This window comes from Aethalodelphis obliquidens, unplaced genomic scaffold (genome assembly GCF_003676395.1).
Source record: "Aethalodelphis obliquidens isolate GAN/ISIS:26980383/991018 unplaced genomic scaffold, ASM367639v1 scaffold11, whole genome shotgun sequence".
In the NCBI taxonomy this organism is placed as follows: Eukaryota; Metazoa; Chordata; class Mammalia; order Artiodactyla; family Delphinidae; genus Aethalodelphis; species Aethalodelphis obliquidens.
In genome coordinates, this window is record NW_020837955.1 from 44,309,516 (window position 1) to 44,323,488 (window position 13,973).

Below are 13,973 nucleotides of genomic sequence, written 5' to 3' on the forward strand. Positions count from 1 at the left end.
TGCTCCGCACACCAGGCAGGAGCCCGGCTACAGGGCACACCCGCCACATGGCACCTTGCCCTCCCACCCTGCCACGTTCACAGCCCACGGCTCTGCCCTCACTTTTCATGTTGAGTCTGTACTTCCCAGAGGGCACCACCGTTTAGCCCCTTTCCTGTTCCCCTAAGGTCTCACATTTAAGGATAAATTCTGGGCAAGAGGCACCTTGTTAAGAGGGAATCGTGTGGCTCTAAGGACAGCCTGACCTTAGCGTCCAGCACGTGATGCGCTGGAACCAGGCCGTGCCCCGCACCAGGCCTGCTCTACCCACCAGAGGGCTTCTGTGCTTATGTTGCTAATTCACTCACAAAACCTTTATCAAGCTCTTCCTGCCACGTAGTCCCAGGTGGGAACTCATGGGTACGAATGTGTACTTGACAAGGAAACATGAATCTACAAGTGGCTGTAAATGTGGTTTTTAAGGCCAATGATTCAGTGCTTTAAGGACAGCACTGAGTGTGCTTTTTCAAAAGAATAGGATTTTTTTTCCAACAGAAACTATGCAGCCTTGCGTTAAGTCTGAACGTCTTAGATAGCTGATCACCAAGGAACTGGGTACCTGTAAGGTGAGTTTCTAGCCTGCAGCCAATTGCTCTGCTCTGAGGGTCTTGGTAGTCCCGAGGTGAGCCCCCGCCTGCAGGGAACTTGGTCATTCGGGAAGAGCAACGCATCCCATGCCGCCCTGGGGATCAGGGCTCTGCCTTGTCCTGGGCCTTGCCCAGCAGCTGTGCCAATTCAGTGCAAAAGAAAAGTCAGCCAAGCCCATAGCTGACAAGTAACATCCACCAATGGCATCGTACCTATCACAGTTCACAGGCACCATTCTTTTTTCTCAAATCTATTCACCACTCAGAAGACCAAATCGGCCATTAAATGTGCTGCCACCATGGGTTGCATGTTCCAAAACGTGAAGTTTACACCGTGGACCACTGCTGGTGAAATCAGTAAACACACTCTTCCCAGTGTTTTAGAAGAAAATAGTAAAATGGGTGAATTTATTCAATGTTAATCCTTCAGGTAACAAGTATAATCTAATGGATTATATAGGTCATGGGTACTTTGAAGAATCCAATAAAATTTAGGAGTTTCTCTCCAAGGAAACGTACACACATGCACCTTCAAAAAATTTCTCATGCAGCTTGGAAGGAGTGTGATGCAGAATGAAAAATACTTGTTTTAAGGAAAATATCTAGAAATTGACCTTATCAGATGACTGCAAATCAAAAGATCCCGATAGCAGTGAAAAAAGAACTAGTGGCTATGATCCCCTGTGAGTTTTCTAAGTCACACCAAATGCATCTTTGTTCTATTTTGTTGTTAATAGATAAAGGTATATATAGGAGATGTAGATATAGATATATACAGAGAGAGAATAAACCCATAAGTATTTGTATGTTATGTGTATTTATTCCTATAAAATGTATATTTTATATAATTATTGAACACAACAATAAATTTAATCCCATGTAATAGTTATCACATAGTGGGCTGGCCACTGGGCCAGGTGTGGGATGCTCAGAGAATTAAGATCCAGTTTCTGCCCACAAGAGACGCACAGCCTGGCAAGGAAACTGGATGTATCTGTAATGACTGTAATCTGATACTATGAGTGTCTATGCAAAAAGCGCTGCGGGAGCAGAGGACAGAACCATTTTTCCTATCTGGTTTGAGGAGGTAGGAATGAGGGAAAGGTAGAGAGAAAAGTTTCCACCAAAGCTGGGGAAAGAGGAGGCGGGGACCCGGTCCTGGTGAGAGGCCGTTGTTCTGAGCAGAGGGGCTGCACCAGGGAAAGCTCAGGGGCACCGATGCCCAGCTGTAAAGACCAAATAGTGTCCCCTTGGGTGTGGACTGGGTCCTCAGTCACTTATCTAACCACCTGGTATCATCAGACCCTTAGGATCATTCCACTTTTGTATTTTTAAAATGCTGTGATTAATATCATTTCTTACAATTTTCCCCAAATTCTTTGCGAGGAGATGATTCATAGAGTATAAGTGTAAGAATTCCTTGCCCTAAGACCATTCACAAGCATAATTGCAATCTTATCGGCCATTGAGTTGTTCACAGCCCAGAATTAAAGTCCCATAAAATGACACTGGGCGGTTCTAGAAGAAAGAAAAGTCCCTTGAAATAGCTCGAACGTATTCGGATCAGGATAATTTTCACAATGAAATAAAATTTAATTTTTCATTCATATGATAAAAGATTGTATCAGATTTCTTGGAAAATCAGGGAGAAGTTAATAACAAATACCATAATTAGCTGCAAAGACCGAACCATGATTAAATTATCAGGAGGCAGTTCCTACTCAAACTGTTTCTTTAATTAGCTAAAGCTGGCGGTATATATGAATATTTCCAAAGATATTTGCATACACTCACAACAGGCGAACCAGACATTAGCTGAAATATAATTTTTCTAATATTATATTAGAAAAACTTTTACGATTAAATTATATCATGTTTCTTCTATGATTATTAGGGTAGACACTCTTGATCTATTACCATAAATTCTCTAATTTAGAAGCTGAAAAAGGAGAAGCTTCTCCTTTTCCTTGATGATTTTTCCAATTCCATTTACAAATAGAGGGAGGCTCTCTTGACTGCCAAGATCTGCTCCGTAGAATGTGACGGACAGTCCTCGTGCCCGAGCTGCTCACACGCGGTCGGAGGAAAGTCCGCGCAGACGTGCGGCCGGCAGAGCCGCTCCTCAGAGCCGTCTGGGCAGGAGCAGGACGGCCGCGGGCACCTTGGCGCCGGGTCCCCACCTGAGGAAGAGGGCCCGCCCACAGGGATCCACAGTGAACCCGAGCCCTCCCGGCAGCTGCGCGGAATGCTCGGAGCAGAGGGCACCCTCGAATTCGGACAACCCCCAGTCTCAGGAAGGGCTCGCCGGCTCCCCACGCACGGCCCGGCGCCACCGCCAGAGGGCGCCACCGAGCAGGCAGGGCTCGGCGCCCGCGCGCCGTGGGGAGCTGGGGGGTGGACCCTGCCCTCGCGGCCTCCCCCTGCCCCCGCTCCCGCCTGGCCCCTCCGAGCAGACCCAGCACAAGCCAGCGGCCCACGGGTGTGGCCCCCCAGAGGCCGGCATCCAGGCCCGAAAGGGGAGCGACCAGCGAGGCCCACGGAGGCACTGGACGCGCAGTGACTGCGTCTCGGCGTGGAGACCGGGGGCCCCACCTGGGGACACCCACGCGCAGGGACCCAAGGCCAGGTGCTCCCTCCAGCGGCACCGGCCACCTGCTCCCGGGAGGACTTTCTCCTTTGGGTGGGGGAGGCGGGGGGAGGGGTGACAGCAGGAAGACGTCGGGGCGTGCCGGGGAGCTGCGTCCACCCCCAGAGGCCGGCGCTCGGCTGGGTCCTTAGCTCCAGGCCAGCTCCAGCCGGATGCTGGGTTCAGTTCTGTGAGTTTACCTGGTGGACCCCTGGGACCAGCTGTGGCGGGAAGAGGAAAGCAGGGATGAAGCTCATCTTGTTGGTCCCCCAGAAGCGTAAGGAGGAAACACTTTTACTGTAGCTTCTCATCCGATGGTTGCCTTCAAATGGCATTTGGATGACCTGTGTGAGCCAGCAGCCCCTGACTCAGGCAGGGGTGGCCGCTGGACAAGGGCGCCGCTGGGACCCCCACCAGGCGAAGCCTGCACCAGGAGGCAGGAAGGGACACCATCTCCGGAGGTGCTCCCTGCCCAGGACGACGAGGAGGCTTGGTCTCTAAAGCTCGTCCCCCTCCCACCTCCTCTTCCCGACAGACCACAGGGGAACGTCGCGGCCTTAACTCCTCGCTGGAGAGGAACGATTTCTGTGGCCTTTGCCAACACGTCACGAAGCTTGCAGACGCTCAGCGCCCTGTGGGGGCCCCGGCCTGAGGCTCAGGTTTGCGTCTGGCTCAGAGGCTGACCGTCTGGCACATCCTCTTCCTGTAGGAGGACGTGTCTGAGCCCGGGGCCCGGTGGAGTGGAGGCACTGCTGCCCACGGGATGTAGGGGCCCGGCGGGCCTGCAGGGCCACCCAGAGTCCCCTGGCCCACAGGGTGCTGCAGAGCCCCTTCGAGGCACGCACATCCACAGCAGAAAGTCTGCTGGCTCAGAACAAAAAGGTGCCCCTGAAAAGACACTTTTCCCCTCTCCAAAGACTGAAAAAAATATTTTAGGAATTAAAATGCAGTAAATTCAAATTAAAGTCTATCCAAATCATGATACTAAAAAGGAAATGTAATATTCATACTCAACTTGTCATCTTAATTAATTTGTCTGTATTATTTCAGAAGTTCTAAAAAAGCAGGGTTGTCATCAAGAGCAAACGGCAGTATAAATAAAGCAATTCAATTAATTCACTATCCGTCTAAGCAGGTTCATGGAAGGAAAATCTTTCCACTAGGAGGAAAAGTGGGCTGGACAAAACACCCCCAGAGAAAGATGTTTGAGAACAATTGCTTTATAATGTGTGACTTTTTAAAGTTATATACAATATTATCCAATCTGAAATTTCAGCATGCTTTTTCCTCTGGGATGTTTTATCAATAAACTTTATTTTTTGAGAGGAGTTTTCACAGCAAAATTGAGTGGAAGGTACTGAAATTTCCTATATACCCCCTACCCCTCCTCACACGTGCACAGCCTCCTTCACTATCAGAACCCCCCACCAGAATGGTCATTTGTTTCAATTAATGTGTCTACATGACACGTCATAATCACCCAAAATCCACAGTATACATTGGGCTTCACTCCTGGTGTTGTACATTCCATGGGTTTGGACAAACGTATAAAGACACGTCTCCATCAGTAGAGTATAGAATCCTACGGAGTATTATCACTGCCCTGAAAATCCTCTGTGCTGCACCTGTTCATCTCCCCCCAGAACCCTGGCAACCACTGATCATCTTACCGTCTCCATAGTTTTGCCTTTTCCAGAATGTCATAGAGTTGGAATCGTACCTACGCAGTCTTTTCAGGCTGGCTTCTATCATTTAGCAATATGAGTTTATGGTTCCTCCATGCCTCTTCATGGTCTGGTAGCTCATTTCTTTGTAACATTGAATAATATTCCATTGTCCGGAGGCATCACAGTTTATTCATCTGTTCACCTACTCAAAGACATCTTGGTTGCTTCCAAGTCTGGGCAGTTATGAATGAAGCTGCTATAAACATCTGTGTGCAGGTTTTTGCATGAAAGTAAGGTTTTCATTCATTTGGGTAAAATACCAGGGAATGTGACCGATGGATCACAGTATTGTAAGGAACCACCGAACTGTCTTGCAAAATGGCTCTAGCGTTTCGAACTCTCAGAAGCAAAAGCTGAGAGTTCCTGTTGCTCCACATCATCCCAGCATGTGCTATCGTCAGTGTTTTGGGTTTTGCCATTCTGATGTGTACGTAGTGGTATCACATTGTTATTTTAATTTGCAATGTTGTATCACAGATGATGTTGAGAATCTTTCCATATGCTTACTTGCCATCCATATGTTATCTGATGAGGTGTCTGTTCAAATCTTTTGGCCAATTTTAAATCATGTTGTTCGTTTTCTTATTGTTGGGTTTTAAGAGCTCTTTGTATATCTTGGATAACAGTCCTTTATCAGATGTGTTTTTGGCAAATGTTTTTCCAAATCTGTGGCTTCTCGTTCTCTTCACACTGTCTTTCACAGAGCATAAGTCATTTTGATTAAGTTAAGCTTATCGATTATTTCTTTCATGGTGTCTGTCTTTGGTGTTGTATCTAAAAAGTCATTGCCATATCCAGGGTTACTTAGGTTTTCTCTTATGTTATCTTCTAGGAGTTTTATAGTTTTGCATTTTATATTTAGATCTGTGATCCATTTTGAGTTAATTTTTGTGATAGGTGTAAGGTCTGTGTCTAGCATTTTTGAAAAGACTATCTTTGCTCCATTGTGTTGCCTTTGCTCCTTTGTCAAAAATCAATTGACTATATTTATGTGGGTGTATTTCTGGCCTCTCTATTCTCTTCCATTGATTTGTCAGTACGGCACTGTCTTTATTTCTGTAGCTGTGTAGTAAGTCTTGAAGTTGAATAGTGTCAGCCCTCCAACTTTGTCCTTCTTCGATATTGTGTTGGCTGTTCTGAGTTTTGTGCCTTTCCATATAAACTTTAGAATCAGTTTGTCAACATCTACAAAATAACTTGCTGGGACTTTGCAAAAACGGGAGCTGATACAAGTTCTACAAAGTTAGAAATTAAACGACTGTTCTTTTTCTGAGACATATGTTAAGCGAGTAGCTCATTAATCTTCTTTCTGCTCTAAGCCTGTAACAACCTGGCTACTAAATCTTTAAGTCACTGAATCATTATTCTTTTATAATCCCCAGCGCAGGGGCTCGGAGGGAAGTTCATCTTTCTTAAAGCATTCCAAGAGAAGCCGGTTCAGACAGGGCGGAGCGGGATACAGCCGGATAAGTTGTCTCTGATGGCTGTCAGGGAGACAGGCGCATCGCAGGGGCTGTGGGCCGAGGCCAGAGCGGAACCGCGGACCAGCAGCACCTGACCTGGTGAACAGAGATGGGGCAGGAGAACAACGCACAAGGGTGGGAGATAGAATCTTTACACGCTCATTGGGGGTTACGCAGAAACTCCCACAGAAGAAAGCAAAAGCCCCCCTCAATCAAAGCTTTTAGAGAGAAAGCTGGTTTCTCTACTCCAGGGGTTAAACTCTGGCCCCAGGGCCAAATCCGGGCCCTCCTGTTACTGTCTGTCTTTCCCGAAAGTGTCCCAGCGCATTTTCACATCAGAACCCCTGCCTCACAGCTCTCAGGCGCAGCTTCCTCTGACACCAGACAAAGGACCCTCCTCTGTTCCCCTGTCCCCTGGGGATCTCTTAGAGGGGCTTCCTGCTTGTTGCTCGCAGATACCCTGCCTGCAGATACCCTCTCCGTGCCCCTTCCCACTCCCTGCCTGCTGCCGGACAGCGCACGCTTCATCTCTGTGCCCAGGGGTCCTGCAGAGGGTCCCAGCATGGTTTTTCCTACCTGCATAGACAGTCAGCTGGTATGTCAATGTTCACAATATCACTTACCAGTTTCCTAGTATTGAACGTTGAAGTGGCTTCTACTTTTTCATTATTATAAGTATTTTAATTACTATCCTATGCAAAAATTACGTCTAATAATTTCTCCAGGATCAACCTCTGGATTTGAACCCACTGGATGGGAAGGTTTGCCCTTTGTAAAGCTCTTGCCACTGACAGCCCTCAGAGGCTCGGACCCCAAGCCTGCCTGCCCCCGTCGCACCCACCCTGGGCTGCATTCATTGCCATTATCACCGTTAATGATAAATAGGTGAAACGTGGTTTCGCTTTATTTTCATTTCCTTTGCTTGGCTGCTAACGAAGTCAACATTTTCTCAGGAATGTGGATTTGGGTTTCTTTAACTTGGGCTCTTAGTAGCTGGGGGAAGTTGAACCCACCGACCAAGACCACGTGGTTTGTCTTCCATTTATCTGTCCCTCCATCATCCACACCCCTCCCTTATCTCAGCCCCCTCAGCTCCAACAATCAGTAAACACAACCGTTACCAAGGCTACCGGGTAGGGGATGCTCCCTAACCATCCTCTCGGCCACAGGCAAATGCCAGGGGGCGACCTGGGGATGCCCCCCACCCCCCACCCCCGCCCCGTGCCCTAGATTTATTGCTGTTGTTGCTACCTTGTTATTAACGAAGGGCAACCTCCTGGAAAATCGTGCTGTCTAACCCACTTAACATTTAATAAGGTGAGAATACCAGGTACCTGTGAGAGGCAACTAGGATTCCCAGGGTGTTCATTCCTGAGGTAATGAATCCCCAGATTCTTAGATTTATTTTATTTTATTTATTTATTTTCGGCTGCATTGGGTCTTCATTGCTGCGCGCGGGCTTTCTCTAGTTGCAGCGAGCAGAGGCTACTCTTCTTTGTGGTGCGCCAGCTGCTCATTGCGGTAGCTTCTCTTTGCTCTTCTCATTGCAGAGCACAGGCTCTAGGCGCGCGGGCTTCAGTAGTTGTGGCACGCGGGCTTCAGTAGTTGTGGCACACGGGCTTCAGTAGTTGTGGCTCGCGGGCTCTAGAGTGTCAGGCTCAGTAGTTGTGGTACGTGGGCTTAGTTGCTCCACGGCATGTCGGATCTTCCCGGACCAGGGCTCGAACCCATGTCCCCTGCATTGGCAGGGGGATTCTTAACCACTGCGCCACCAGGGAAGCCCATGAATCCCCAGGTTCTGACTTTGCCTCTACATCCCAGGACACAGAAAGCCAAGGACAGAGGCTATTGATAGAGACTTGAGTATCTCAGAGAGAAATGAAAGTCGATACAATTGCTCTGCAATCTTTATTTATATTCTCGGAACCAGCTTCAAGTGGAAATACAGATAATGAGAAGACACTGATTAAATTGTCCATATGAATATTCATCAAATCACCTGGATGTTCGGGTAATTTTATTCTTTCTCCCACTGCTGTCTCTGAATAACAAAGCTTCCTACCTTCTCCAAGGAAGGGAGTTCAGAGCTGATTAGAAAACAAAGGGGAAAACTGAGTTTGAAATTCTGGTGGAAAAAAACCAGTCTTTAGTAAACAATGTCATCAGTTTCAGGGTCTAAACTGATCTTTTAAGTTCCACCTTCAAAATCTAACCTGATCGGGCTTCCCTGGTGGAGCAGTGGTTGAGAGTCCGCCTGCCGATGCAGGGGATGCGGGTTCGTGCCCCCAGTCCCGGGAGGATCACACGTGCCGCGGAGCGGCTGGGCCCGTGAGCCACGGCCGCTGAGCCTGCGCATCCGGAGCCTGTGCTCCGCAACGGGAGAGGCCACAACAGTGAGAGGCCCGCATACCACAAAAAAAAGAAAAAGAAAAAATCTAACCTGATCTATTGTATCTTCGTACAATAAATATGAGAAATAAGAGTTACAGTCAGTATCGAAGATTCTGCATCCTTGGGGTCAATCGTTGAGGATCAAAAATATTCAGAAAAAAATTTCAGAAAGCTCCAAAAAGCAAAACTTGAATTTGCCACCCAATGCCAGCTACTCACATAACATTTCCATTGTATTTACAATTATTTACATAGAATTTACATTGTATTAGGTATTAAAGTAATCCAGAGATGATTTAAAGTGTACGAAGGATGTGCGTAAGTTATATGCAAATACTTCGCCACTTTCTCTAAGGGATTTTGGTGCCCTTGTGGGTCCTGGAACCAACCCCCCATGCATACGGAGGGATGACTGTATATCATATGAATGGACGTATATTTCATGAGCGTGCTGAGAATGTTATATTTTAAAGGATTGTCATATTACACTATAGTGCTAGAGTTTCCTTGATAAATGTTAAACCAGTGTCCATGTTTGACCGAACATCTAAAGGGGGAAAACTGACATTTTTTTAGCTGAATATCTGAATGCGCCTGGCCTTTGGTGGAACTTCCATGTCCAAGCTGACGTCCGATCTAACCCTCACCTCCGCTTTGGGGGCTTCTCCTCAGTCACTGGGGAGGGTGGGGCAGTCGCCAGGTGCACTTTGGACTCTCGTTCTCTCCTGTGAATTTGTGTTCAAAACAGCGCCCCCAAATCCCCCTTCTCCCTGTTCTCTGGACTCACCTGGAGTTGGCCACAGTTTGCTTGCCCTGAATTGCGGTTCCTCAGCAATTCCCCAATCAACTTGATTTTGCTGGCTGAATCACGTACCTTTTTCTTTTAAAAGGTTGACAGGGGGCTTCCCTGGTGGCGCAGTGGTTAAGAGTCCGCCTGCCGAGGCAGGGGACACGGGTTCGTGCCCCGGTCCGGGAAGATCCCACATGCCGCGGAGCGGCTGGGCCCGTGAGCCATGGCCACTGAGCCTGCGCGTCCGGAGCCTGTGCTCCGCAACGGGAGAGGCCACAACGGTGAGAGGCCCGCGTACCGCAAAAAAAAAAAGGTTGACAGGGGTAAAGACGAAAAGAGCCCAGGTGAGGCCGGCCCATCAACAGGTGCGTCGCTGTGCGTGTTCACCGGGCCTGCGCCATCCTGGAGGGCGCGGAGCAACAGACCCCACGGTGACGTCATCACGGGGCTCGGAACGGGGTCCTGAGTCAAGGGCCCCGTGAGTTAGAAGGGAGCCGGTGACGTGGGAACTTGGCCAGCACACCTGGTCTGCACTCGGGGGCCGAGGAGCTCTGCAGGTGAGCAGCCCTGGATAAAACAGTCCTGACCAGGTTGCCCCGTGTGGTGCCGTTAGGCTGATGCCCGTGTGGGTCTGCTTAGCTGGCTTCCTCCTAAACAGTCAGAGGCAGGGCTGGGGGCAGGTGGCTTCCCAGGGGGCTGACGGTAAAAAGTAGCAGGATTGTCAGAAGGAGGGAGATCAGCCAGAGGTCCTGTTATCCAGTCAATGCTGTGGCCAATGGCCAATTCCAAGGGGCTCTCGGGAATGTGCCGAATTCTGCCAGATGTCGCCCGGGCGTTGGCCAGCTGGGCACTGGCCACCCACCGGGCACAAGGCCACGCGAGCTCGCCACCCCTCCAGGCTGTGCCGTGGGCTCAGCCAACCAAGACTCTCGGGACTGAAGCAAAGGGAAGGGCCGGTCGTCACAGTAAGTCCCGCGTGAGGCAGGACAGACAGACCCGACAGGTCAGACGCCCTCACTCAGAGGGGACACTCGGCCAGTTATCACAGGGGTCCCGGTGACAGTGTGAACCCTGCCTGCAGAGAGGGAGGGTGAGGTCGGAGGGTGGTACAGCCAGTCGTGTGAACACATAACCCAGGCTCACGCCGTAATTTTCACATCTATATTTGTTTTTTATGTCAGACTATCATGTCTATGCAGTAGTAATTATCCATCTTAATTACGTCCAACTTTTAAGACCCATAGAAGCAATACATTTAATTTATTAAAATTCTGGATTTTAATAAATTAAAGGGTTTATTAAATTTATTAAATTTATAAATTATTATTTATAAAATTTATTAAATTTTAATAAATTAAAGGGTTTATTAAAGGGTTACCTTGAGTTAAATTTCCAAACAGAAAAGGCGACCTCCTGTCCTCGACACCATGAGCGGGGCCCCTGGCGCGGCACCACCCGTACCCCACCCCAGCCCGGTTTCTACACGCCGGTCCAGCTGCCCGGCTGCCCCCTGAATCCCCGCTCTGCCCACGCACGTGCCAGGTGGCCAGTGCCCGAGCTGACACCGCAGCAGCCCTCAGCCAATGGTGACGCAGTGGGGCAGGGAGTCCCCAGCCCCTCACTCCTGGGGAGGGTTTGGCTCTGAGGTGCACAGTCCATGGTGACTCAGAATCCCCTTCCCTGCTGGGTCCACACAGCTGACTGCCCGTCATGGACCCTGTCCCCACTCCTCCCTGCTCACTTCCCCGCCCCGCTCCTGTTTCCTGGTGTCCACACAGCTGACTGCCCGTCATGGACCCCTGTCCCCACTCCTCCCTGCTCACTTCCCCGCCCCGCTCCTGTTTCCTGGTGTCCACACAGTTGACTGCCCGTCATGGACCCTGTCCCCACTCCTCCCTGCTCACTTCCCCGCCCCGCTCCTGTTTCCTGGTGTCAGCTCCCATCCCTGCGGCAGAATCTGCCGCTATTTATTCCAGTAATGTGCAGCCGTGACCTGCTGCGTCGTCCACTCAGCCTGTGTTTGGAAGCGGAAGAGCCCTTCCATGTAGCGGCAAGATGGGGACTTTTTTTAAAGTGACCTTGAAACAGAAAATGATGAAGAAGGAACAAATTGCTCTCAGCACTTCCCGCTCCAGAGGATGCCACCTCCACCCCTGTCAGGTGAGATGACAAAGCACGGCGGCCACCCCCAGAAAGCCGTGACGGGGGACGATGGTTAGAACAGCAGCATGAGGGGGTTCCTGGTGTCCTGCCTGTGGAATCAATTCACAGAAAGGGCCCAGGAGTCCTGATGGCAGCCTGGCTGGGGTGCCTCCGTGGCGGTGTCCACTGAGGTCATGGGTGTGGCGGGTCCCCAGGGAGAAGGGGAGCCACACTAGCCGGGAGACGGGCAGAGGCCCCAGAAGGCGGGAGCGGTCGCTAACCAGTGCCCGAAAGCAGGGTCCTTGGACCCCTCTCTGCTCTCCACAGCATGCCATGCGGCCTATGCCAGTCCTGAACCCCCCTTACTCATCAAAACATGGGGATGGTAATATTTCCCCAGGTTGGTGCAATCGGTGGGATAATGGGGACCCAGCACGGCAGCTAGAGAGTGGCCAACACGGGATGGGTACCAACTGAGGCAGATGGGGTTCACCCCAGCAGACTAAGACGGTGTCCAGGGGGGCAGGACAGTGTTGGGGAGCCCCTGGGAAGGGAGGGAAGAACAGGGTTCGCAGAGGGGGCTGGAGCTGAGACGCAGAGCCCCCGGGAGCTCTGGAGCCGCAGCGGCGGTGAGAGTCACCCCGAGCTGGGCCACGCTGGCCAGGGCCCACACCCGTGCACACCTGGAAAGGACGAGACCTTGGAGGTCCCTGCAGCCCTGCCCTTCCGGCTGGCCACCTCTGGGCCCCCCACCCTGTTGTCTGTGGGAACACCCGGGCTCCACGCAGCCGGGGGAGAGCGGGGAGGGGAGCGAAAGACCACATTGGACCAAACACTCCCCCAGGCATTCTCCATCCCTGAAAATGGAGCAGAAAAGGTGGAGCACCTTGGAGCCAGGTAGGGGCCGCTGGGAGTGAAATAAACTTTTGTTGGGTGAGAAGCATTCTGGAAACACATCAGAGGCATCTCTCTGGGCCACAGGCTGGCCAAGATGGACAAAGATGATCAATAAGATGGATGGATGGTGTGACTAGGAGTGAACGCAGAAGACAGACGGCTGGCCCAGCGCCTCAGTCACAGCCGCGGCACTCCCGGAGAGCGACGGCTAGAGGTTAGGTTCCGATGCTCCAGAGACTGCGGCCCCTGGAGGTCGCCTGTGGGTCCCCACAGAAGTGCGCCTGGTGCCTGGAGTTGGCCGGGGTCTCGCCCTCTCTCTGCCTTGTTTCATCGTAGAGGCATCTTCACAGAAAGTGAACGCAGGACGCAGCCAACGAGCATTGCACCCATCGGCCGACAACGGGCGCTCCTCCCCTCCAGGTGGGGGCCCATCTCCTCCCCTCCAGGTGGGGGCCCACCTCCTCCCCTCCAGGTGGGGGCCCACCTCCGCTCCAAGGAGAGCCTTCCCACAAGAGCCATGTCCTGGGTGTGCGAGAGGGGCTGCAGGCAGGCCGGTCAGAGGTATGGGGAGGCGGGCAGGGGTCCTCAGGGTGCGGCCTGCTGGGCTGCAGTAAGTGCGGACTCCCAAATCCCCAGGGCTCATTAAAACGGAAGCAAAGAGAGTGCACGTTCGTGCATGTGCGTGTGCATGCATGTGTGGGACCCAGGGGGTCGGCAGTGGGCGGGAGAGAGGAGGCCCAGCTCAGGCAGAGGCAGACAGCCCCTCCCCCCACCTTTCCTTCCCCTCGGCCTGGGCGGGTAGGATGCTGTCCACCCTGGAGAGGGCCATCTTCGCTACTGGTCACCGAACCAACGCCAATCACCTTCGGAAACACCCCACAGACACGCCCAGGAGTGGCTGACCAGCCACCCGGGCTCCCTGAACCCCACCATGTGGACACATAAGATGAATGAGTAACGTCAGGACGGGGGTCCTTGCAGGAGGGATGCAGGGGCAGCAGAGCAGATGGAAAAGAGATGGGAGCCGCCAGGCGGCCAGCTTTGAAAGGGGGGGCTGGGCCCCCGAGCCAGGGAATGCTGGGGACTCTAGAAGGAAGAGGGCGAGGAAACAGGCTCACCCCAGAACCTCCAGAAGGAACCAGCCCTGCCCACACCTGACCTCAGCCCACTGAGACTCGCTTCAGGCTTGCGACCCCCTAGAACTGTAAGATAATCCATTTGTATTGTTTTAAGACGCTGAGTTTGTAATAATTTGTTACAGAGTAAAAGGCATAGTACACCACCTTCGCACCATTACTTCAAAGTTCCCTT